The 23199-nt window shown below is 48.3% G+C and overlaps 1 protein-coding gene across 1 annotated transcript in view; it reads right to left on the reverse strand.

The window, feature by feature from the left end:
* Positions 1-23199, reverse strand: part of VANGL2 (VANGL planar cell polarity protein 2) — a 66692-nt gene that overhangs the window by 32078 nt on the left and 11415 nt on the right. The window contains exon 2 of the mRNA XM_048504326.1: positions 18903-19111. The gene's annotated coding sequence lies outside the window, so the exon portion shown is untranslated. The remainder of the gene's footprint in view (positions 1-18902; positions 19112-23199) is intronic.

Raw genomic sequence — 23199 nt, forward strand, 5'->3', positions numbered from 1 at the left:
TACTGGTGAAGGAAAATGCCATCAAGTCGCAAATGACTTACGGCAACTCCTCATGGGATGTTCAAAGCAAGAGACAACAGAGGTGGTTTGTCATTGCCTGCTTAGTGGACTTCCTTGGGGGTCTCCCATCCAAGTACTAACTGGGCTGACCCCACTTCGCAAGCAAGATCTGATGAGATCAGGGAGCCTGGGTTGAGGTAACGCAACACTACACAAAGGTTAAAACTCAAGCTCTCATGTATTTATTTGCCTTTTAATCCCATCCTTCCTCCAGGGAGTTCGGGACGGGATACATCGATCTCCTCTCCTCCACTTTACCTTCACAATAGCCCTGTGATGTGGGTCAGGCTGAGACAGAATGAATGCCTAGAGGCAGAAAGCGTGATCTGAACCCTGTACAATGCTAGCCACTACATTAAGCTGGCTCTCACTCCACCTCAGGGGCCCTGTTCATTCATATCTTGTAAAGTGAGATCCAATTCAGCCTGGGGCTATTCTTTGCTTTCAGGGGAAGATCATGCAAACAGCACAGACACATGATAAGGGCAGATTTTCATGCAATAGACCAAGAGCCTCCAACCTTTTTGAGCCTGTGGAATTCGTGGAATTCTGACTCTGAAAGGTGGGCGCGGCAACCAAGTGGCTACCACAAGAAGTGGAGCCAGCCACAAAATGACTACCACAGCTTAACTTCAAGCGATGAAGTGTAGATCCTTGTGTTGTGGTAGCAGCTGATGCCAAAGCAACATTTTAAAAACACTGCACAGCCAATCAATTTCTCCATTTGTCAATCAGAGGCCCCTTCCGCACACGCAAAATAATGCATTTTCAAACCACTTTCACAACTGTTTGCAAGTGGATTTTGCCATTCCGCACAGCTTCAAAGAGCACTGAAAGCAGTTTGAATGTGCAGTGTTCTGCATGTGCGAAATGAGCCAGAGTTGCTTGGCAAAATGCCTTATCTGGCTCTGCCAGTGACTAAGGGAGGGGAAACTGCGCCCTGGGCATGAGCTGCCTGCGCACCCCCTCCCACCCCGCCCCCTCAAATGCCCCGCCCCCTCAAATGCCCCGCCCCCAACACGTGATGGCAATGGCGGTGCCCGGGACAAGCTACCTTGGATGTCCCCATTGCCACTACGCATCTGGGCCCTGCCCACTTTAAAAAACCCCTGGCAGGCAGCAGAAAAGCTGTTGGTGGGCACAGTGTTGGTGGAACCCTGCACTTGACCTATGTGCTCAGCCCTGCCAATGGATGTGTGATTTTCACAAGCACACCTTGGCAAGAAGGGGTTAAATCAGTCTGGGGCACCTCCCACAAGACTGGGCCTTCATACAACAGCGCTGGGTCAGGGGCGGACACAGCAACAATGAGGTGCCATAGTTGGCAATCTCTCAGTCGCAGGACTGCGTGCCGTCAAAGATGATTCTCGTTGTATTGTCGAGGCTTTCATGGCTGGAATCACCAGGGTGTTGTGGGCTTTCTGGGTTGTATGGCCATGTTCCAGTAACATTCCTTCCTGACGTTTCGCTTGCATCTGTGGCTGGCATCTTCAGAGGAACATGGCCATACAACCCTGAAAACCCACAACACCCTAATGATTCTCATTCCTACAGGACTGGGGAACAACTGGACACATGAAACTGCCTTTGAGTGAGTAAGACCCTAGGCTTCTCCATGTCAGTATCATCTACTCTGACCGGCAGAGGCGGTCTACGGTCTCAAACTGATGTCTTCCACACCACCAATGGTTTGATGCAGTATAAGGCCGCTTCATGTGTTCACTGACTACCTGAGCCTTTTAACTGGAGAGATCAGGGATTGAACTTGTGCCCTTCCGCATGCCATCCAGATGCTCCACTGCTGAGCCGTAGACCCACCCTAGTTCTGCAACCCAAGTGTTGATGGTGCCCGGCTGCTATTTAATTACCAGAATCTCTCCACCATCCCTCTAGGCTTTCTGATACAGATCGCAGCCTCACAGGAAGTTGATTTCTACGGGCGAAAAGCTGGTCTGTGTGTGGCAGGCAAGGGAAGGTCACAGAAATAACTTGGGCTGCCCCACCTCTCTGCCCATCCCAGGGAGGGTCCAAAGGGAAATGCCTGTTTCTCTTCCCTAGCGGATGCAGGGAACGCATACTGTTCTATTCGTGCGCTCCTCGCCTGGAGGGCGCAGGGATGTATATCCTTCATGGGCTCCTCCCCAAACCCCCTCCTGCCCCCCAGAACTCTAGAGACCACCCTGGTACATTTGCAATTCAATTCACCCCAAGAGCTTCCACATTCAAAGCCTGCCAAACCCATTGGGGAATTATTTTCTGCTTTGCATAATGCCAGGAGGTAAACAAAGCCCGATTCACCTGTGGTGGGGCAGGCTTACAGCCCATCCTGTCTTTTGATCATTTGGGCTGTGTACGTGCACACGCAGACACACACCCCTGGCATATGGAAAGGCGTTTGCCAAATCAAAGAGAGTATCTTGTTGTTGGAACACATTGATACCAAGGCACCGCTGCCTGGAGCCACGTGATAATAAAGCGGTGAAAAAATTACATTAAACGAGGAAAAAATCCAAAACAATAGAAAGCCAGTAGCAAGAATGGTGGGAGACTGTATTGTTGAAGGCTTTCAGGGCCAGAATCAGCTGGTTGTTGAAGGTTTTCCAGGCTCCAAAGGTTTCACCCACATCTATGGCTGGCATCTTCAGAGGCAGGTCACGGTAAGATGTGTTTCTGTGCCATGTAGAGCAGCCTATGGCGCTCCAGATGCTCATGGACTACAGTTCCCATCAGCCCCTGCCAGCATTTGGCCATGCTGGCAGGGGATGATGGGAATTGTAGTCCATTAACATCTGGAGCGCCACAGGCTGGCCATCCCTGATGTAGAGAAACAAATCATACCACGTCGTGCCTTTAAAGATGCCAGCCACAGATGCAGGGGAAACATCAGGAGCAAAAATTACTGGACCACGGCCACACAGCACGGAAGACCCACAACAGCTAATGTTAGGAGATGCAGGGCCCTGCCAAAGCCCTGCCATGGATTCGGTAAGCATCCTTGAGCAAGTTAAGTCCTTTCCAGGTAGACATGCACAGACAGATGAACCTCATGGCAGAGAATTTTTGGCTGTATATCTTCTTAAAATGTGGGAAACAGCACATCAGCTCTGGATGAGACAGGAAGGAGTACGCTTACAGTTTGAAACGATCTAGAAAACGATCTAGAAAACGATCTAGAAAACGATCTAGAGCTCTTCACAGCTGGCCTGTGTATGCACCGTTCCATGTGTGCCTGAACAGAAGCCATAACAACAAATGCCAGCGTGGTGAGGTGGTTAAGAGCAGGTGGATCCTAATCTGGAGAACTCAGTCCCACCTACCTCACAAGGTGTCTGTTGTGGGGAGAGGAAAGGAAAGGAGTTTGTAAGCCCCTTTGAGTCTCCTTACAGGAGAGAAAGGTGGGGTATAAATCCAAACTCCTCTTCTTCTACATGTCACCCCTTGCTTCCGCCCTTGCTTCCCATCTGCCCCCTCTCCAAAATGGACCTCTGTCCCTCTACCCTGTGGCTCCTGAGCAAGCAAAAAACCAAAATAAAAAACACGCCACCACATTAACTCCGTGAAAGGAATCCAACACAAAGGGCGAGAGGCCCATCAAACAGCAGGACTGCAACAGACGTCCGCAGCACAAGAAGCTCTCGCACAAACTGCTGAATTCCTAGATTGTAAGACTTTCTTGGCAGAGTTTTACAGAAATCCTGGAGGGGGGAGAATAAGAGAATGGATGGGCCAACCGTAGCCTCAATGTGCAATCAGCCATGAGGCTCAAAAACAACACCCTGTGAGTACTTCAGTGTTAAGGCAACCCGAGGGCCAGTCACGGTGGAGGTTGTGTACATACTGCCCTACATCGAGTCCAGATCCTTTCTAGCTCACACTTTCTGCTCTAACTGGCACACTTCTGTTAGGCCGAAGCCTTCCCAGAAATCCTTGTAAAGGCACATGATTAAGGGTCAGAATGGAAACATTTCAAATGGAACAAGAAGGAGAAGAGTGTGGATGTATATCCCACCCTTTCTCTCCTGTAAGGAGACTCAAGGGGACTTACAAACTCCTTTTCTCTTCCTCCCTCACAACACACACCCTGTGAGGTAGGTGTGGCTAAGAGAGTTCCAAAGAACTCACCCAAGGTCACCTAGCTGTGTTGGAGTGCACAAGCTAATCTAGTTCCCCAGATAAGCCTCCACAGCTCGTGGCGGAGCGGGGAATCAAACCCGGTTCCCCAGATGAGAGTGCACCTGCTCTTAACCACTATACCATGCTGGCTCCACACTGAAGATCTATGTTCTGCCACAAAGCTACCTGTCCTGCCCAACAAGCCACCTATATTAAGGCAGATCATCAGACCACCTAGGTTGGGAAATTCCTGGAGATTTCTGGGAGGAATCTGGAAGAGGGCAGGGTATAATTTCATAGAGCCCACCCTCCAAGGGAGCTTATCTCTGTTGTAATTTTGGGAGATCTCCAGGACCCCTTCCGCACACGCAAAATAATGCGTTTTCAAACCACTTTCACAACTGTTTGCAAGTGGATTTTGCCATTCCGCACAGCTTCAAAGAGCACTCAAAGCAGTTTCAAAGTGCATTATTCTGCATGTGCGGAATGAGCCCAGGTCCCACTTGGAAATGCACAATCTTAATTTTACCACAGGATTTTCTGCTCCCCAGATTAATTTTTTCCCCAGTGCCGTTAACTGGAGAGCCTTTTCACTGAAAATGTCAGGGACTAACCCCATACAATATTTCTTATCCTACTCTCTTGTGAGGACTAAAAGGCAACACACAATTCTCCTCAGAATCTCTCCACACACACTCAAGCACGCTAACCACTATACTAATGAATGTTGAGACCACATTTTGGGAGCTGTGACCTGGTGCCTGAAAAGTATACACTTCACCACTAAGGTGTGGCCCTTTCTCCATAACATAGGAAGCTAATCTATGCTGAAGTAGAATTCTTGATTCAGCTAACCCAGGGGTAGGGAACCTGCGGCTCGAGAGCCGCATGGGCTCTTCTGCCCTTGCACTGCGGCTCCACGAGCCGAGCTGCCGGCTTCATCCTTTTGCCTTCAGCCTCCTGCAGGCAGCAGCAGCTGGCACACCAATTGCACCCGCGGAGCCGGCTGGGCAGTCCCGCGGGCTTCCCCTCTTGCCCACCCCATTCAAGCGGGGTGGGCGCTTTCCCGGCGGCCGGCAAGGCCAAGCCGCTGGCCCCATCCTTGCCCGCCCTGCAAGCAGCAGGGCGGGCACATCCATGCGCTTCTCAGAATGAGTGGAGTAAAAGGTAAAAAAACCCAATATATACAGTGTTATCTTTATTTTAAATGTCAAAAATTATTTGCGGCTCCAAGTGTTTACTTTTCCTGTGGAAAACGGGTGCAAATGGCTCTTTGAGTGTTAAAGGTTCCCTACCCCTGAGCTAACCTATTTCTATCTACTCCAGAGGTTCTTCGTGAGCTCGGGGAGATTTCTGTCAACAAGATCTCAGACCTCATGTTCTGTTTATCTGGAAACTGAACATGGGATCGGCAAAGCAAATGTTCCAGCAGTGATCAATAAGGCCCACTTCATGTGTTCAAAAGAACCCCAAACAAACTTACACCGCTAGCATAATCCAGAGTTTTTAGAGAGTAGGGAGTTCAACCTCTTGACTGACAGGAGTTTGAAGAGTAACAACATGAAATACTCATTTGTAACACTGCAGATGTAATTTCAGAATTCATTGCAACAAGAAGTGGTGAAAGCAAAGAAGAAGGGAAGGAAGAGTTTGGATTTATACCCCACTTTCTGTCTTGTAAGGAGACTGAAGGCGGCTTACAATCGCCTTCCCTTCCTCTCCCCATGGCAGACACCTTGTAAGGTAGGTGACGTTGAGAGAGTTCAGAGAGAACTGTGACTAGCCCAAGGTCACCCAGCAGGCTGCATGTGGGGAAACAAGCCAGTCCATCAGATAAGAATCCACTGCTCATGTGGAGAAGTGGGAAATTGAACCCAGTTCTCCAGATTAGAGTCCACCACTCTTAACCGCTACACTATGCTGTCTTAGTTTACACCAGTGATAGAAAACGTTTTGGAGACCGAGTGCCAGGGGCGGAGCAAGGGAAAACTGTATCCTGGGCACGTATGCACCCCACCCCGCGCCCTGCCCCTGCCTGCCCCCGCCCTGCCCTGGAACGCCCCAAAACACCCCCGTCACACCCCTGGAATGCCCTTGCCACGCCCCCGCAGGGTCACCCACCCAGTGCGTTGCGTACTCCTCGCCCCATTGACACTATGCCACTGCCAAGTGCCTAAACTGGGGCGATGGTGCGCGTGCCCACAAAGAGGGCTCTGAGTGCTACCTCTGGCACCCGTGCCATAGGTTCGTCACCACTGGTTTACACGGATATAAAAATGGCCAAATTCACAGAAGACAGGTCTATTAAAGATTACTAGCTCAATGCATAGAAGTGGTGTACCTCAGGTTACTAGATGTGCAAACAGAGATAGCTCTCAAATTCATGCCCAGTCTGTGGACTTCCTGGTAACAGAGTGCTATGCCAGGTACACCTTTTGTTTAATTCAGTCAGGTCGGATAGGCCCCATTGTACTTATGAGAAGAGTTTGACAGAAAGAAGTTAATTTCTTATTGAAGACTTATTCTGAACTCCAATCAACAACGTGGGCCCACACAATGTTTACCATAAGTCTCTATGTTCATTTGTTTCGGCAAAAGGAAGTCCCAGCCATTTAATTCTTTCGGCAGGTTAACATCTAAATAAGAATGGCCCGGTACAGAAGCTCCGAACATTTTCGGTATGGGGACCTACAAATCCGATTGGGAAGAGCTCCAAGAAGATCGATCAAAATTGGGTTATCCAGATAGTGCACAGATCAGTGAAAATTATTATTCAGTGTGAAGTTGGGGTGAAAAAAGAAAGCATGCAGGGGATTATCAAGAAATAAGTTGAAAATAAAATAGCCAATACTGTAATGCCTTTGTACAGAGCTATTGTGTGCCCTCAATTAGAACAGTGTGTACATCTCTGGTCGCTGTATCTTTAAAAAGGATATTGTGTAGTTGGATAAAATACAGAAGAGAGTAAATCAGGATGATTAAGGGGTGGAAGACTTTTCAGTTTAGAAAAGACAGCTAAGGGGCAACATGACAGAGATTTATAAAAGTATGAATGAGTTAGAGAACATAGATAGAGAGAACTTTTTCTCCTTTCCTGTAATACTAGAACTTGGGTGGGACACTGAAGTTGATTGGCATCGATTCAGGGCAGACAAAAGGAAATAACTTCTTTGCTCAATGAGTAATTAAACTGTGGAATTTACCACCAGAGGATATAGTGCTGGTCCTGAGCCCAGATATATTCTGTTTCAGATAAAATTGTTAGTTCAGCCAGTTGAGATGAAGCAGTTGAGAAAATCGAATGCTTCCGCATTAGCATGTAGTTCTGAACAAATACGAGAATTAATTCACTTTTATGTGCTGCCTTTATCAAAATCATTATCTTGTTCATTACTGAATACTAGCAGTAAAGTCCACGGAGGGGGGGGGGGGAATGCAATGGGCTCTAGAAAAGGGGGTGGAGCGGGGCAAGCAAGCGTTTTCCCCTGCACTGGACTTTACTGCTGCTTCACTCCCCCCACCAGCACTGGTAAGTGTTGAAAGCTGTTTTGGGTGGGTGGAGGTGGTGCCAGAAGCAGGAGGTGACGGAAACAGTGGTGGGGTGACAGAAGAGGTAGAGGGGTGGCAGAAGTGGGGGGTGGGAAGGATGGAAAGGCCAGCGGGATGGAATGTCACCCACCAATTAGCAAGCAGGACTCACTTTTGTTTGCTGGGGGAATTTCATCCCTTGGGGAAATATGTATAAGGATGGTACTTTGACATAAGAGCATTTATGCCAAAATGTATTTTTGCTTTCAAACAGATGGGGGGCAGGGCTAGGTAGGCTCTAGGTCCCAGGTGGAGGTTTATACAACAAAGAAGGTCTGGCATGCTTTGTTCTGTGGCAGAGGAATATCGAGGGGGAGATGGCGCCCAGGGACAAAACCTCCCTTGGGCGCCCTCCCTCTGTGCGTTGCAGAGCGACACACACACACACACACACACACACACACACACACACACACACACACACACACCCTGAGTCCCTGCTGCCGGCTCCCGCTCTGCAGGGAGCCCAGGAGTGGGACAGGGTCCGGCGGAAGCAGAGCACTTTTAAGTACCAGCAGTAAGAGGCAGTATCAAAGGAAGAACTTGGCCTCTCCATCCCATTTCTGGGCCTTCCAAGGGCTACTATTTTGGCCTAATATTTTGGCCACTTTGTAAAACAAGGGTACTTGAATTAGTGGATTACAGGTCTGATCCAGCAAGGCTTTTTCTTATGTTCTTATGTTTGATGTTTTTCCCCCTTCCTGCCTGCCTGTGTTTTCCTTCTGTATCAAACTTTCCCACTGATTTGACTTTCCCTTTCACTTAAGACTTGTGGTGAGCCACCAGCACAGCCTTCCATAAGTCAAGAAGAACATACGATGCTGCCTTATACCAAATCAAGCCATTGGACCATCAACCTGAATAATGTCCACTCTGATTGGCAGCAGAAGAGAAATTATGTATTTCAGATTAGCAACCTTGGGAAAGACCCCTGAGCCCCGGGGAAGCTGCAGCGAGTCAGAGTATACAGACCTGGGAGTCAGAGTTAGAGTATACAGCCCTGGGAGAATAGGACTGATGGTTTGAAAAGATAAGGTGGTCTTCATGGTCCTATGCATGTCTCTTCTGAGAGCATTCACCTACCAGGGATCTGCAACCTGCAGCTCTCCAGATGTTCACGGACTACAAATCCCATCAGCTCCTGCCAGCCTGCCAGCAGGGCCAACTGGCCATGCAGGCAGGGGCTGATGGGATTTGTAGTCCATGGACATTTGGAGAGCCGCAGGTCCTATCCAGTACATTTTCCCCCTGTCCTTCATCAAAAGAGCTCAAAGCAGTGGTGGGATCCAAAAATTTTAGTAACAGGTTCCCATGGTGGTGGGATTCAAACTGTGGTGTAGTGCCAATGGGGCTGGGCTGGGCATTCTGGGGGCGTGGCCGGGCATTCCGGGGGCTGGGGCATTCCTAGGCAGGGCTGTGGCAAGGATGCAGCCGCTACGCCGGTCCTTGGGCGGGAAACGAATGCACGCAGGTGCAGACTGCCACGAACGCCGGTGCACCTCCTGCTAGACTGCTTCAAGTTCTGGGCGCTACTGCTGAGAGGAGGGGCGTAACTAAGGCAAAAATCACGTGGCAAAATCACCAATTAGTAACCCCCTCTCAGCACACACAAATAATTAGTAACCTACTCTCGGGAACCTGTGAGAACCTGCTGGATCCCACCTCTGGCTCAAAGCATACATGATTTCCCCTTCCCTATTTTATCCTTACCACAGCCTTGTGAGGCTGCTTATGCTGAGGGAATGAGACCGGCCCAGGGTCACTCAACAGACTTCATAGTACTGTGCGGGTATGAACCCAAGTTTCCCATGTTCTAGTCTGCCATGCTAACTACAACATCACCATGTGTTATGGAAGCAACTCTCTTAGAAGAAGCATTTCCTGTTTCAAAGAGACAGTGTCCCTTCTAAAATAACCCCTGCCACCACCAACTTTTAATAAGGGCTGATATTAAAAAATTTTCAGAGGTTTGGAAAAAAATGTGCCGAACAATTAAGCTGGGGCCGTTTTTCCAAGCTGATCACAAATAATTCGCTTACTGATGAAACCAATTCAAAGCTGTAGCTGCAAAATGTAACCCTTCCAATTTTCTCTAGTCCACCCTGACATAATGGGGAGAGGGCTTATTCACAGGTATCCCTGCCCACATGCCAATCTGAAGAAAAATGCTGGCATTGCAGAGATTAGAAGCCCATTCCCTGGCAATACCCAGGTCTACCTACAAGAAACTTCCAGGACCCCCCCCCCCTTTCTGTTTTCACGCTCTCAGCTTGCTTGCCATTAACAGCAAATTTTCAGCTCCACAGCCAAGGGAGAATGTATCATCAACATGATGCAGTAGCCCTACTGAATGGATGGGTCCACTGAATACTTACTGTGAAGGGTCTTTCTACTGTAGGTAAGGGGGACATCTCAGATGGGTGTCTTCTCCACCAATAGCAAGGAGGCAGGAAATAGTCACAAAATTAGCCATGTCATTTCCTGTTCATAGTTCCGAGGCAATCTTTGTTCAGTATTTTTTCCTGCCTAGCAGGGAGTGCAGTAGCCCTACTGAATGGATACTCATTTCCAGCCACAAGAGGACCTCTGACAACACTGCCTCCCCTGAATTATCTTAACCCAGATACTCCCTTCTGTAACTAGCTTCTCCTGACCACCTTACAATGCACTCTACTGTTTCTCAAACAATCCATTAGGACACCTCCCAGAGGTTCGCCTAGCATCTCCCAAAGGTCATCCTGACACCCCCAGAGGTGGTTCTTCACCCTATAAATATCCTACCCTCCAAAGGGCCAATCGCCCAGTGCCATTGACATCTTTCCGTCTTTGTCACTGCGCCCAACGCTTTGCCCCCTGGAACCAGAAGCCTGGATCTTCTTCACGTTACAATCAGGTCATGTTACCCATATATATATATATATATATATATATATATCCCATACCCCTTTCTATTCCAAACCTATTTTCCAACCTATTTATATCTTAAGAACTCTGTGTGTGCGTGTTGTTTATTGCATAGAATCAAGCGCTTGTGATCCTCTTATCCCTACAATCAAGACTGTCAAATCTGCCTTATATTCCTCTCTGTGGATTTTCTTCCAAGAGCTGATTTTCGTATACACTGATATCAAAGATTCCCTACTCCTCCTCTTGCAATATTAATAAGCAGTCTGCTCCGAGCTAATTTCCCCCACATTATTGAGAGGCCGTGTCTCCATCCTGGGTAACGCTGCTATGTTACTAAAAATCAGCAGGACGCAGCGGTTATCTGTCACCTCAGACATTCTCTCCATCTGACTAAGGTTCCACATCCCAGTTAAAACTGTTTTATGGTATTTCACAAGTACACAGTGAACCGGAGTGAAGATAATCCTACCAGGGCTGGGAAAACAGTCAATGGAAGACCTTGTAAAGGAAATGCCATTTTATTGAGAAGGGGGGGAGACTAAAATGGGGGGTTGCCTTGTCCAATCACTGGGGGAGGGGGTATTTTGGAACAGGAGGGGAGGGGGAATGGGGAGGAGCAGGCTTTTGTGCAAGACGCATGAGGTTTTTGCACATTTATCACGGCAAGGGACAAAAGGTCTCCCCTCACACACGCACACCCTGGTTGCCTAGGTAATGTCATCGAGGCCCAAGAGCTTGCAGGCCAACCTCCACAGTGAGTCAAAGCAGGGGAGGAATATTTGGGAGCAGGGAGAGGGGGATACCCACCCACCCCCATCCCCACCCTGGGCTTTATTTGAAAAGAGGGTTTCTGAGGAAACAATACCGCAAGGGAAGACAAGAACAGACTGACAAAAAATTGAAAATGGGGCAAAAGATCTGGGGCCCCTTTGTGTGTGGGGGAAAGAGGGGGGGTGTCGGGTCAGGTTGCACTTTGTCAAGTCTCATTCTGTGGTTCCCTTGGGAGATTTATGGGGAAAGAACCAAGAAAAGGGGATGGGAAGAAACGCAGGGAAGGAAGGGGCAAACGATCCTCCCCCTCCTGCTCCTGACACCCAGCTGGGATCAAGCGGCAGTCGTTCAAAAATTAAAGGCAGAGCTTAACTGGCAGACCGGATCCATCTTCCAAGATCGAGCAATACTGCATTACAATCTAAAAGTAACCCGAAAGTACAGGGTAAAGCACAACTCCGATTTGTGCATCAGTGGTGTCGTGGTGAAGAGAAGGTGCGTTCTAATCTGGAGAACAGGGTTTGATTCCCCACTCTGCCACTTGAGCTGAGGCAGCTTATCTGGGGAACTACATTAGCCTGTGATCTCCAACACATGCCAGCTGGGTGACCTTGGGCTAGCCACAGTTCTTCGGAGCTCTCTCAGCCCCATCCACCTCACAGGGTGTTTGTTGGGGGAGTGGAGATTATAAGTCCCTTTGAATCTCCTTATAGGAGAGAAAGGGGGGGATATACATCCAAACTCTTCTTCTTCATCTATTTAAAATGGGGGGGGGGGGAGGAAGCAAACTTCGGTTATTAAAGTTTAAGAACTGCTATATTATGACTTGGCCTCAGAACTAGCACCTTCATTCGTCCCTTCACAAATATATACCCTTTTAGACACAAAGACACTCCCTTGCACACTTCACTGGCATAGAAGAGCGTTCCTGCTGCAAATGGCAGCCCACAGTGGGGAAAGGAGGAAGGGGGGGCGTGCCCTGTTCAGAAGACACTCAATCAACAATAGTTACAGGTAAATACAACTTCATTTTTCATCACTGTGTCCTCAGTGCAGTCCCGCATGAGAGAGTAGCGGGCTCACTTACCATGGAGGCAGGCGTGGGCTTGTCAATGAAACAATAACTGTAAAACTGCTCTCCCGACCACTGCTTCTTTCCTAGAATCCGTGTCAAAGGAGTAATATTGGAGGAAAATGGACAGAGAGGGTCAGGTTGCTATTTACAGAGGTCCAAGAGATCTACCCTGGCAAGGAAACCAGCTGAAGATGCTTGTGCTTTAATCTGGAGTGGATAGAAGCAGCTTTTCTGTTTGTTAGGTCCCGAAAAGCAGACAAATATTGTCCTGTCCTGATGAGCTTGCACGATTTAAATACAAAATTAATGCCTTCTGACATCAAGTGTGTGGAATGATTACTCAGCGGGCGACTGAAGATTTGGGGGAAAAAATAGGTAAGGTAAAGTCCTGGAACATATGGAACTGGGACACTGCTGTAGGTCGAAATTCTAAATTAGCATTCAGTACTGGGACTGACCATAAAGGAAGGGAAGTCCAACCACAGCGTTGATAACTCTCCCACCCTTCTGGCCAAAATGACAGCGACCAGAAATGCAACCTTATAGGATAAAAAAAAGACAAAGCATGCATGGTCAGTTGCTCAAAAGGTTTATGAAATAAAATTAAAGGTAAACTCCAAACAGGAAGAGGGGGCTTTAGTGTAGGAAAAAAGTTAGTCCATCCCCTCAAAAATTTCTTAGAATCCAGAGCTGAAAACACAGTGTGAGAATTGACATGGTCATGGAACACTGAGGTGGCAGGCAGGTGAACCTCAATAGAACTAAATAGAATGCAGGTAAACCTCAATAGAACTAAGGGTCAGACCAGTCTCTTTTAACAATAAGTAATGAAACACGTCATCTAAGGGGCAAGTGCTAGGGCGCAGGCTTTTGGTCTTTGCCCGTTAGACAAAACATGCCCACTTGGCAGTATAAGAGTTGCATCAGGACAATTTGTGTAACTATCAAAACCTCTACAATCCCATCTAGGTTCTGACCTGTGGTTGGATCAATGAAGGAACATCACAGTGAAATACAGACCCTAACATGATAAGATCCTTTTCCAGCGGGGGGAACCCTTGGAGTTCCTCTGAGATCATTTCAACATAGTGGGAAACCAAAACCTTTTTGGCCAGTTGGGAGCTGTGAGAATCCCTGCAGACCTGTCTGTCCTCATTTTTTGCTATGGTTCTGTGGAGCAAAGGGAAGGAAGGCATAATAGAGGCAGCGTGATCATGGATTGTCTTTTAGGGTAGGAAGTGGGGGGAGGGGGAGTAATGGTGGTGTGCAAATTGCAAAACCGCAAAAGGACAATGTGACCTGCCATTTGCTAAGCTCCTCAGGTTCACGATCATCTGCCTCCCAATGTGCTATAAACCCAAGTGTCAAGACCGACGGGCTTTTCCCGGTGTCATCAGGAATCACTGATTGCTTGTGTATAAAACTAAGAGGCTGCAGACTGCTCCCAGTTTGTTGATCAAATGCAGGGGCAAATGAGGCGTTTGGACTGATCGACTGCTTATTATTTTTACTTTTTTTAGCATTATTCCTGATTTATCTATTATTGATAACGGTTATTTAATTTCTTTTTAAATCTAAAAATCTAAAGATATGTAGGAGCGGGGAGACCACTGGCAATACAAATGATACAGCAGGATAACGTGGGAAGTAGTTTGCAACAGAAGAAGAGTTTGGATTTATATCCCCCCTTTCTCTCCTGCGGGAGACTCAAAGGGGCTTACAATCTCCTTGCCCTTCCCCCCTCGCAACAAACACCCTGTGAGGTGGGTGGGGCTGAGAGAGCTGCGAGAAGCTGTGACTAGCCCAAGGTCACCCAGCTGGCATGGGTGGGAGTATACAGGCTAATCTGAATTCCCCAGATAAGCCTCCACAGCTCAGGTGGCAGAGCTGGGAATCAAACCCGGTTCCTCCAGATTAGATGCACGAGCTCTTAACCTCCTACTCCACTGTGGGAGTAAGGGGAAGTGTGCAAAGAATTATCCTGGAGCCAGGTGGCAGCTTCGCCTTCCAACAGCAGCCCGACCTCATACACTTGCTCCACATCAGTTTCTAATTCGTCCCTCATCATTCTCATGAAGCAGCCCACCAGAACAAGGAAATAGGGGAGTTTCTTGAAGTCCCCGTTGAAAACAGCTTTCCGCTCCTTCCTCTTCTGTCGCTACCCTGCTGGCCCATTGGGAGCCTGCATTGAAATATGGCGTGCCAGGAGGTTTTCAATTAAAAAAGCCTTCTCCTCTGAGCCCATTCTTCGCCATGCCGACCCAGAAAAACCTTTCCTACTACACACAGATGCCTCGGATGTGGCAATGGGGGCCGCATTATTGCAGAGGGGGGGAAGATGGGAAGTTGTACCCCTGTGCCTACCTCTTCAAGAAATTCACAGGACCCGAAGTCAATTGGAAAGTGGGAGATAAGGAAACAGGGAGCAATAAAAAAAAAGGCTTTGGCTACCTGGAGATATTGGTTGGAGGGAGCAAAACACCCCATTTGAAGTCTGGACGGACTACAAAAACCTGGCAGCATTGAAAGCCCCTAATAAATTGAACACCAAGCAATTACGCCAAGCAATTACATTTTATTTTCGAAATTTAACTTCACCCTACATTCCTTCCCGGGGAAGAAAAACTTTCTCACAGATGCCCTCTCCCAACTGTCCCAAACACCTTGTCACAAAGAGACCACCCGCTCTACCATTTTCATGTCAACCCAACTGGGGCTGGCTGTTGGGGGGGGCGGTATGGGGAGGAGGGCCTCTAAAAAGGGATATGGAGGAGTTTCAAGCAGTGTGGCAAACGGACCCTGAAATTAGAAACAAATTAAAAGAAGAGGGGGGATAATGGTGGCGGGAGGGGAGATTGTATGCCCACCATGTGATTATTTGGGTGGGAAATCAGCCCATTCTCAGCTTGAAATGGGGGGCGGGAAAATGCTCCAAATGCTCTGCAGTTCCTGGAAGCTTTCAAGTCAGTTCTCCGTGCCCGGCCTGCACTGAAGACACAGTCCCATTTGGGACTGCTTTGAAAACACAACATAAAACAGATTCCTTATTCACCGGAGAAACCCCGTGTGCATGCAGAATTTGCATACCTTCTGCAATCCTATTATCATGAGCATATTGCCTCGTTTTAGAGAGAGGGTGTACCATTTGGTTCTGGAAACATCTGTTTTCCTGGCTTGAACTGATTAGGAATTATTCCAGTGATCTGAATTATAAATAGAGCCTAAAGGCCCACACTGACAACTAAGGGAATCATACTACCAACACTGTCAGGATAAAATCAACCTCCACATAACCGCTACATGTAACACAAACATCAGAAACAAGTCAGTTGACAAGGAACTTGGACCATGTAGACAACACTGCATGGGTTTCAAAGCAGCCCAATAAAGATGGTCAGAGGTCTGGAAAACACCTCACGAGGAAAGGCTGAGGGAACTGGGTGTGTTCAGCCTAGAGCAGGGGTAGGGAACCTGCGGCTCGAGAGCCGCATGCGGCTCTTCTGCCCTTGCACTGCAGCTCCACGAGCCGAGCCACTGGCCCCATCCTTGCCCGCCCTGCAGGCAGCAGGGCAGACGCACCCATGCACTTCTCAGAATGAGCGGAATAAAAGGTAAAAAAAAAACCAATATATATAGTGTTATCTTTATTTTAAATGTCAAAAATTATTTGCGGCTCCAAGTGTTTTCTTTTCCCGTGGAAAACGGGTCCAAATGGCTCTTTGAGTGTTAAAGGTTCCCAACCCTGGCCTAGAGACACAAAGACGGGAAGAAGACATGGCCACACTCCTCAAATATTCAAAGTGTAGCTATATAGAAGGAGGCAAACATTTGTTCTCTGTTGCTTCAGCAAGCAAGACTACACCTAATGGGCTTAAGCTACCAGCAGCAAGGGAAGGGAAGTTTGACGGAACATTAGAATTTTCCTTGGGAGCATTAGGAGAATCTTCCTAAATCTCAACAACAGACCTCAAAAAGGGGTAGGTTCTGCCACACTACAAGCTTTTAAAGAGAGGCAGGATGGCCATCTCATTGGAAATACTCTACAGAGTATAATTTCAACTAGATAGCCTATAAAATCTCCCTTCTAGAGAAGAAGATTAAGAGTTTGGATTTATACCCTCCCCCTTTCTCTCCCGTAAGGAGACTCAAAGGGGCTTACAATCCCCTTTTTCTCCCCCCCCCCCCAACAAACACCCTGTGAGGTAGGTGGGGCTGAGAGAGCTCCAAAGAGCTGTGACGTGCCCATAGTCACCCAGCGTGGCGTGTGTTGGAGTGCACAGGCTAATCTAATTCTCCAGATAAGCCTCCACAGCTCAAGTAGCAAAGCGGGGAATCAAACCCGGTTCTCCAGATTAGAGTGCACCTACTCTTAACCACTACACCACTGCTGCTTCTAGGATTCCATGACTGAGCCAGAATTCAGATCAGTGACTGTGGGCCGAGTAAATAATACTGGAGTCCAAGGGTTCTTCTAATTGTTCTCCAGTGGCGTGCCGAACTTCCCAGACGCTGCACAGAACTGAGCTGCCTGGGAGGGCTCCCCGTGTCGTGCAGCTCCTTACCCGTGCGGCACTAGTACGGTGGCTGCGCAGTCATGCAGCTTACAGGGAACGAGACTGGTGTCCCAAGGGATGCCCTGCCATTTTGAAACAGCGAGTTCTTACCAAGATTGCCAGGGGTCCGGTATTCTCACTGAAAAACCCTGAAAAAACAGCCGACACATAAACAGCCAGTATTTTTTCCCCACTGTTTTCCCTGAACTGTCAGTCAAAATACTGGATTATCCAGGTCAACTGGCATCGCCAGCACAAAGAATCCACTCTTGTTGCCTTGAGCTGGGGCTGGGAGCTCCACTGCCAGGGCAAACAGAACACTTGGCACCGTTCGACCTGGGAGAAGGTAGCGCCAGAAGAGAATAAGAGCCAACACAACTGCTTCTCTCTTGGGCTGGGAGCTCAACTGCCAGGAAAAATGGCACACCTGGTGATACTCTGAGAGGAGGGGGCGGAGCCTAGATGTGTTTCAGTTTTTTAAAAAAACTGCCAACCCTATATGCTGTTTCACATAAAGATGTTAGTATGGGCAGCTGAGGTGCAGCAGTTGAGAAAATTGTATGCTTCCGCGTTAGAATATTGTCCCAAACAAATATGAGAACTATCATTCATTTTTATGCACTGCTTTTGTCAAAACCATTATTTTGTGCATTACTGAACATGGTACTTCGTTACAAGAGCATTTGCAGTTCATTGAACGACTATTGTCAAACTTTCAAACGGATGGGGGGAAACAGGACGGCTTAGTGACTAGGACCTGCCCTGGGTCCCACAGTGAGGGGCACCACCACCCATAGCTCCATGCCCCCCAACAGCAGAGGCGTAGCTGGGCCATACTGTGCCCAGTGTGAACTCTGTGTTTTTGACACACACACACATCCTGGGGTGCCCCCCCCCCCGCCCACCTCCCCACTTATCTTAGTGAAACAGTGCAGGCTGGAGAATCGGCCTGTTCCCTTCAGGCTGAAAATGGCCTGGTGGGAACTACACTTCCCATGAGACCTTGAGGCTCGCAAGGTCTCCTGGGAAGTGTAGTTCCCACCAGTCCGTTTTCAGCCTGAAGGGAACAGGCTGCTTTTCCAGCCTGCACTGTTTCACTAAGGTAAGTGGGGGGGTTTGCCGTGGGGGGCGCTATGGGAGTGATTTTTCGCCCCACCCCCCACCCCACCCCACCCCCGGCGCGCGCCCAGTGCAACGTGCGCACCTCCACCCCCTGGTAGCTCCGCTTCTGCCCAACAGTGACGGAGGAAAAAGGGGGAGGCTCCAATCCCATGTGGGTCTCGTGCTGCTTATTCATAGCAACACCCGCTTAACCCTGTCCTGCCTGGAGCCTGGGCAACCCGCTCAGCAGCATCATGCACCTATCCTGCCCAAGGCTCAGACTGCTGGCTCCCAGCAGCACTGACAGTTTCTCCTGAATCCACATGGGGCAAAGGCTATCCCTTACTTGCTCCAGGTGGGGCTGGGCTGGGCTGGGCTGGGCTCAGGGTAGTAGTGTTCCCAGAATCAAATCTGGAACTTTTTGCCCTGGGTCTCCGAATCACCGAGGCCCCCTTCCGCACACGCAGAATAATGCACTTTCAATCCACTTTCACAACTGTTTGCAAGTGGATTTTGCACAGTGAAAATCCAGCTACAACGTGCACTGAAAGTGGATTGAAAGTGCATTACTCTGCGTGTGCAGAAGGGGCCTGAGACCACCACTCCCTCCAGAAACTGGGATTCTAGGAATATGCTTTACGCAACAGGAGCTGACGGCGTCAGCACAGACCTTTGGAGTCACAGTGCAAACCAACAAATCCCTCCACTGCCACTCCACCTGCAAGAACACTTACCAACTTGATGGCACGTGGCGAGGCAGTCAGACGGTCGGAGAAGAGTCTTCTTCCCCAGTCGGTTTCAAGCCTGCAAAAGTCTGTGCATGATGGAAACCACAATCCACGCAGCAGATGGACTCAGCAGCCCTGTCGCTTGGCCGGTTGGTGGGGCAAGCCTGCAGTTGAGGCATCTAGAACAGCCATGGCACCAGGATTCTGGAAGCAATCTGTATTAAAAAAATAAAATACCCAGAGTTGGAACAAGAGGTCAGCCTGTAAGCTTAGAACAGCATCCTGGTCTAACTCTGACATGAGTCTTGCTCAGCAACCACGTTCTATGCGTCATCGCAAAATGAACTCTCTGGGGATCGTTACCGTAAAATGCTGCTAAGTCTTCATCAGCAGTTGGCAGAAAGAAATTTTCGAAGATGAAGAGGAGGAGGAGGAGGAGTCTGGATTTATACCCCACCTTTCTCTCCTATAAGAAGACTCAAGGTGGTTTACAAGCTCCTTTCCCTTCCTCTCCTCACTACAGACACCTTGTGAGGTAGGTGGGGCTGAGAGAGTTCCGAAGAACTGTGACTAACCCAAGGTCACCCAGCAGGAATGTAGGAGTGCAGAAACACATCTGGTTCACCAGATAAGCCTAGCCACTCAGGTGGAGGAGTGGGGAATGAAACCCAGTTCTCCAGATTAGAATCCACCTGCTCTTAACCACTACACCACACTAGAAACAGTCAAGAATTATCTGTTTACTTGAAAGAATTCTGAGTATATTGATTTGTCTTTCCGTGTACTGCTACTGTTGCGTGCTATTTGTTGATCCAGCAGTTATATAATCACCCTGACATGGGTGGCCCAGGATAGCCCCATCTCATCAGATCTTGGAAGCCAAGTTGGGTCAGCTCTGTTTAGCATTTGGATGGAAGACCACCAAGGAAATCTATAGTCAGCATTCAGAAGCAGGCAAGGGCAAAACCCCTTCTGTTCATCTCTTGCCTTGGAAATCCTGTAGGACTGTGGTGGTGAACCTATGTCACTCCTGATGTTCATGGACTACAATTCCCATCAGCCCCTGCCATCATGGCCAATTGGCCATGCTGGCAGGGGCTGATGGGATTTGCAGTCCATGAACATCTGGAGAGCCGCAGGTTGCAGACCCCTGCTCTAGGTGAAATCACCCAAAAAATGCTTGGAATAATGCGAAGGAAACAGTTGACTGACCAATCCAGTACTGAGTGTTTTTGGAATCATTTGCCCCTAATCAAGCATCCCATTGGCCATGGTCTTACCAACGAAAACAGCGAAATCAAACCTTCAGGTTCAGGGGCAGTCTATCACCATGCAGGGATACAGGCTTTGTGCCCTGCTTAGGAGTCCCACTGGTCTGATCCAGCAAGACACAAGACAATTCCAATTTCATCACACAGAGATATCTATCTGGCAGCAAACGAGAATTGAAGGCACCCAGCTCACCAAGTCCTGCAGGAATTCAAACACGCACAGCACACACTTCGCTAAAGTGGGCTCCGATCCCATTTAAAAATTAACGCTCGCGTTCAAGACCGGCTCCGTTCCTTTTAAATTCCATTTCTGAAGAAAGTCTGCATCCATTTGGTCCGATCTCTGGAGCTTGCAGAGCAAAGCGGAGACCATTTAATCTCCTAGATTCTGTTGTCACGGGTGCATATTTGTGTAAACACTGTTAGCGATAAATATTGATGGCAATCGTGAATTTAATTACTTCGTTTTCGTAGTGGACTAAGGGGAGTTTATAATTAGCTTGCGCCTCCTCCTTAATTACCGTTTTGCTAAAGCGCAGCTTTAAAGACTCCACCGGCGTCAGATAATACAAGTGGGGGACCCACGAGAATCACAGGGGGAAGAATTCCATCCTCCTCCCCAACTTGTTCACTACTACTTACTTGCCAACCAGCCACGACGTTGCAGGACACCTCTGCCTATATGGTCAAGTGGCAGCAGGAAAAAGGCAGCTCTGCTCCCCCTTTCCTGCCCATTAGGAGTGCCACGGCTGCTACTACTGCCTCCTACTTACCATGGCAACAGAGGGAGGCACCGGCAGTTCCCACTACTCCCACATCAGGCTGCCACATCAGCTCCTCCATCTCCACCTGCCTAGCTCAGGTGGCAGCCATTGGTGCTACCTGCTCCTCGTCTTTCTCCACTGCCAACTAGCAGTGCCGAACTGGCTCCTTCCACACATGCAGAATAATGCACTTTCAATCCGCATTACCCCATATGTCCCTACTCGCAGAGGCCAATTTGCCTTTATGGCTCTGGCCCCGGCCTGGTGGAACGCTCTCCCTCCAGCTGTCCGGGCCTTGCGGGATCTTGGCGATTTCCGCAGGGCCTGTAAGACTGAGTTGTTCCACCGGGCTTTTGGAGAGACCAGCCGCTGAGTGCAGTGCCCCCTTTCTGCTTTTTGCTCTGCTCCTTTTACATCTGGATGCCCCTCATATTGATGGGACCTGCCGTTCCCCTCTTTTGGGGAGGGTTTAAATGTGGGTTTTACTGGACGCCTTTTATTGTATTAACCGCTGTTTTAACAGGATTTTAGTAATTATTTTAAATTGATGAAACCTGTGTAATTTGTAAGTATGTATATGTGAATGGTTTTGCTCCCTTGTTTATTATTGTGAAAGAATGTTGTGTTGTACACCGCCCCAAGCTCCTTGGGGATAGGGTGGTATAGAAAACTAATAAGCCCCTTTGAGTCTCCTGCAGGAGAGAAAGGGGGGATATAAATCCAAACTCTTCTTCTTCTAATAATTAATTAATTAATTAATTAATTAATCCACTTTCGCAATTGTTTGCAAGTGGATTTTGATATTCTGCACAATAAAATCCAGCTGCAATGTGCATTGAAAGTGGATTGAAAGTGCATTATTCTGCATGTGCAGAATCCCAAGAGCTACCAAAGGCAAAAATGCCAACAGCCTCTGCGGATTTTTGTACAACCTCAAAACCTGTGCAAACAGCTCCATCAAATCTGTCACTACTCAGAGGCAGTCAGCCCTGCCTCCAAAACAAGTGTCACAACTAAAACAGAGAGCAAACAAAATAAACAAGCAGAACTTTCCTGTCACAAATTTCTGCCGTGTTAGCAAAGGCACAACAGTTGCATAGCTAATGTCAACTTTCTACCACATAGGAACAAACCCAGAGAGCTGAGAGAGGATTACGTCTGCTGTCAGACAGCAGATGATCTTTACGCTAAAAGGGCTCATGTGGCAGCCACACTTGACAAACGCCCCCAATCCAGGCAAGGAATCCATCTGGGTACCACCTCAGCCTTAGCCTCCCACCCACCACAGATCCCGTGACCCAGCAATTCACAACACATACACCCACCCTCAAAACAAACCCAACCACATGAGCAAATCTGCTACGAGAAAAGGGGTTCCTCGCCAGCTTGCCTTCAAGACGGCAACTTGTAAGACTGTGCTAAGACAGGACCAGGAGCACTGGCACACTATCCAGAAGGCATTAATAAGGCGAGAACGCTGATATTCCCTAAAAGCAATTTGGATTGGCAGGATAAAAGTCCAGAACAGGAACATCTGGTTTCTTCCTAAAGGGAACACAAGCACTGAAACAAAACACACACACACCATCCAGATTTACTGAGTAAGCCTCTTTTATAGAAGGACATCGCAGGGAAGAATCTTCAGTTTTGGAATTCAGCCAGATTTGGCTGTTGTGGGTTTCCTGGACTGTGTGGCCATGGTCTGGTGACTTTGGCATCTCATGTTTCATATGCATTTATGGCCGGCATCTTCAGAGGCATGTCCTGGGTAAGATGCCAGCCACAGATGTAGTGGTGGGATTCAAATAATTTAACTGCTGTTTGTTTACAAGCATCATTTTAACAACCGGTTCCGCCAAAGTGGTGCGAACCTGCTGAATCCCACCATTGCATAGTTGCGGGCGAAACGTTAGGAACTAAAACTACCAGACCACAACCACACAGCCTGGAAAAACCACAACAGCCAATTGATTCCAGCAGTGAAAGCCTTCGATAACAGCTCAGCCATATTTGATCAGAATTCATTTACACTTTGCCTTTCTCCTCCATGGGGACCCGAAGTGACTTACATCATTCTCCTATCCTTCATTTTATCTTCACAACAACCTTGTTGTGTACATAAGAACATAAGAACAAGCCAGCTGGATCAGACCAAAGTCCATCTAGTCCAGCTCTCTGCTACTCGTAGTGACCCACCAGGTGCCTTTGGGAGCTCACATGTAGGATGTGAATGCAATGGCCTTCTGTGGCTGTTGCTCCCGATCACCT

Source organism: Sphaerodactylus townsendi, linkage group LG01 (assembly GCF_021028975.2).
Source record: "Sphaerodactylus townsendi isolate TG3544 linkage group LG01, MPM_Stown_v2.3, whole genome shotgun sequence".
Classification (NCBI taxonomy): domain Eukaryota; kingdom Metazoa; phylum Chordata; class Lepidosauria; order Squamata; family Sphaerodactylidae; genus Sphaerodactylus; species Sphaerodactylus townsendi.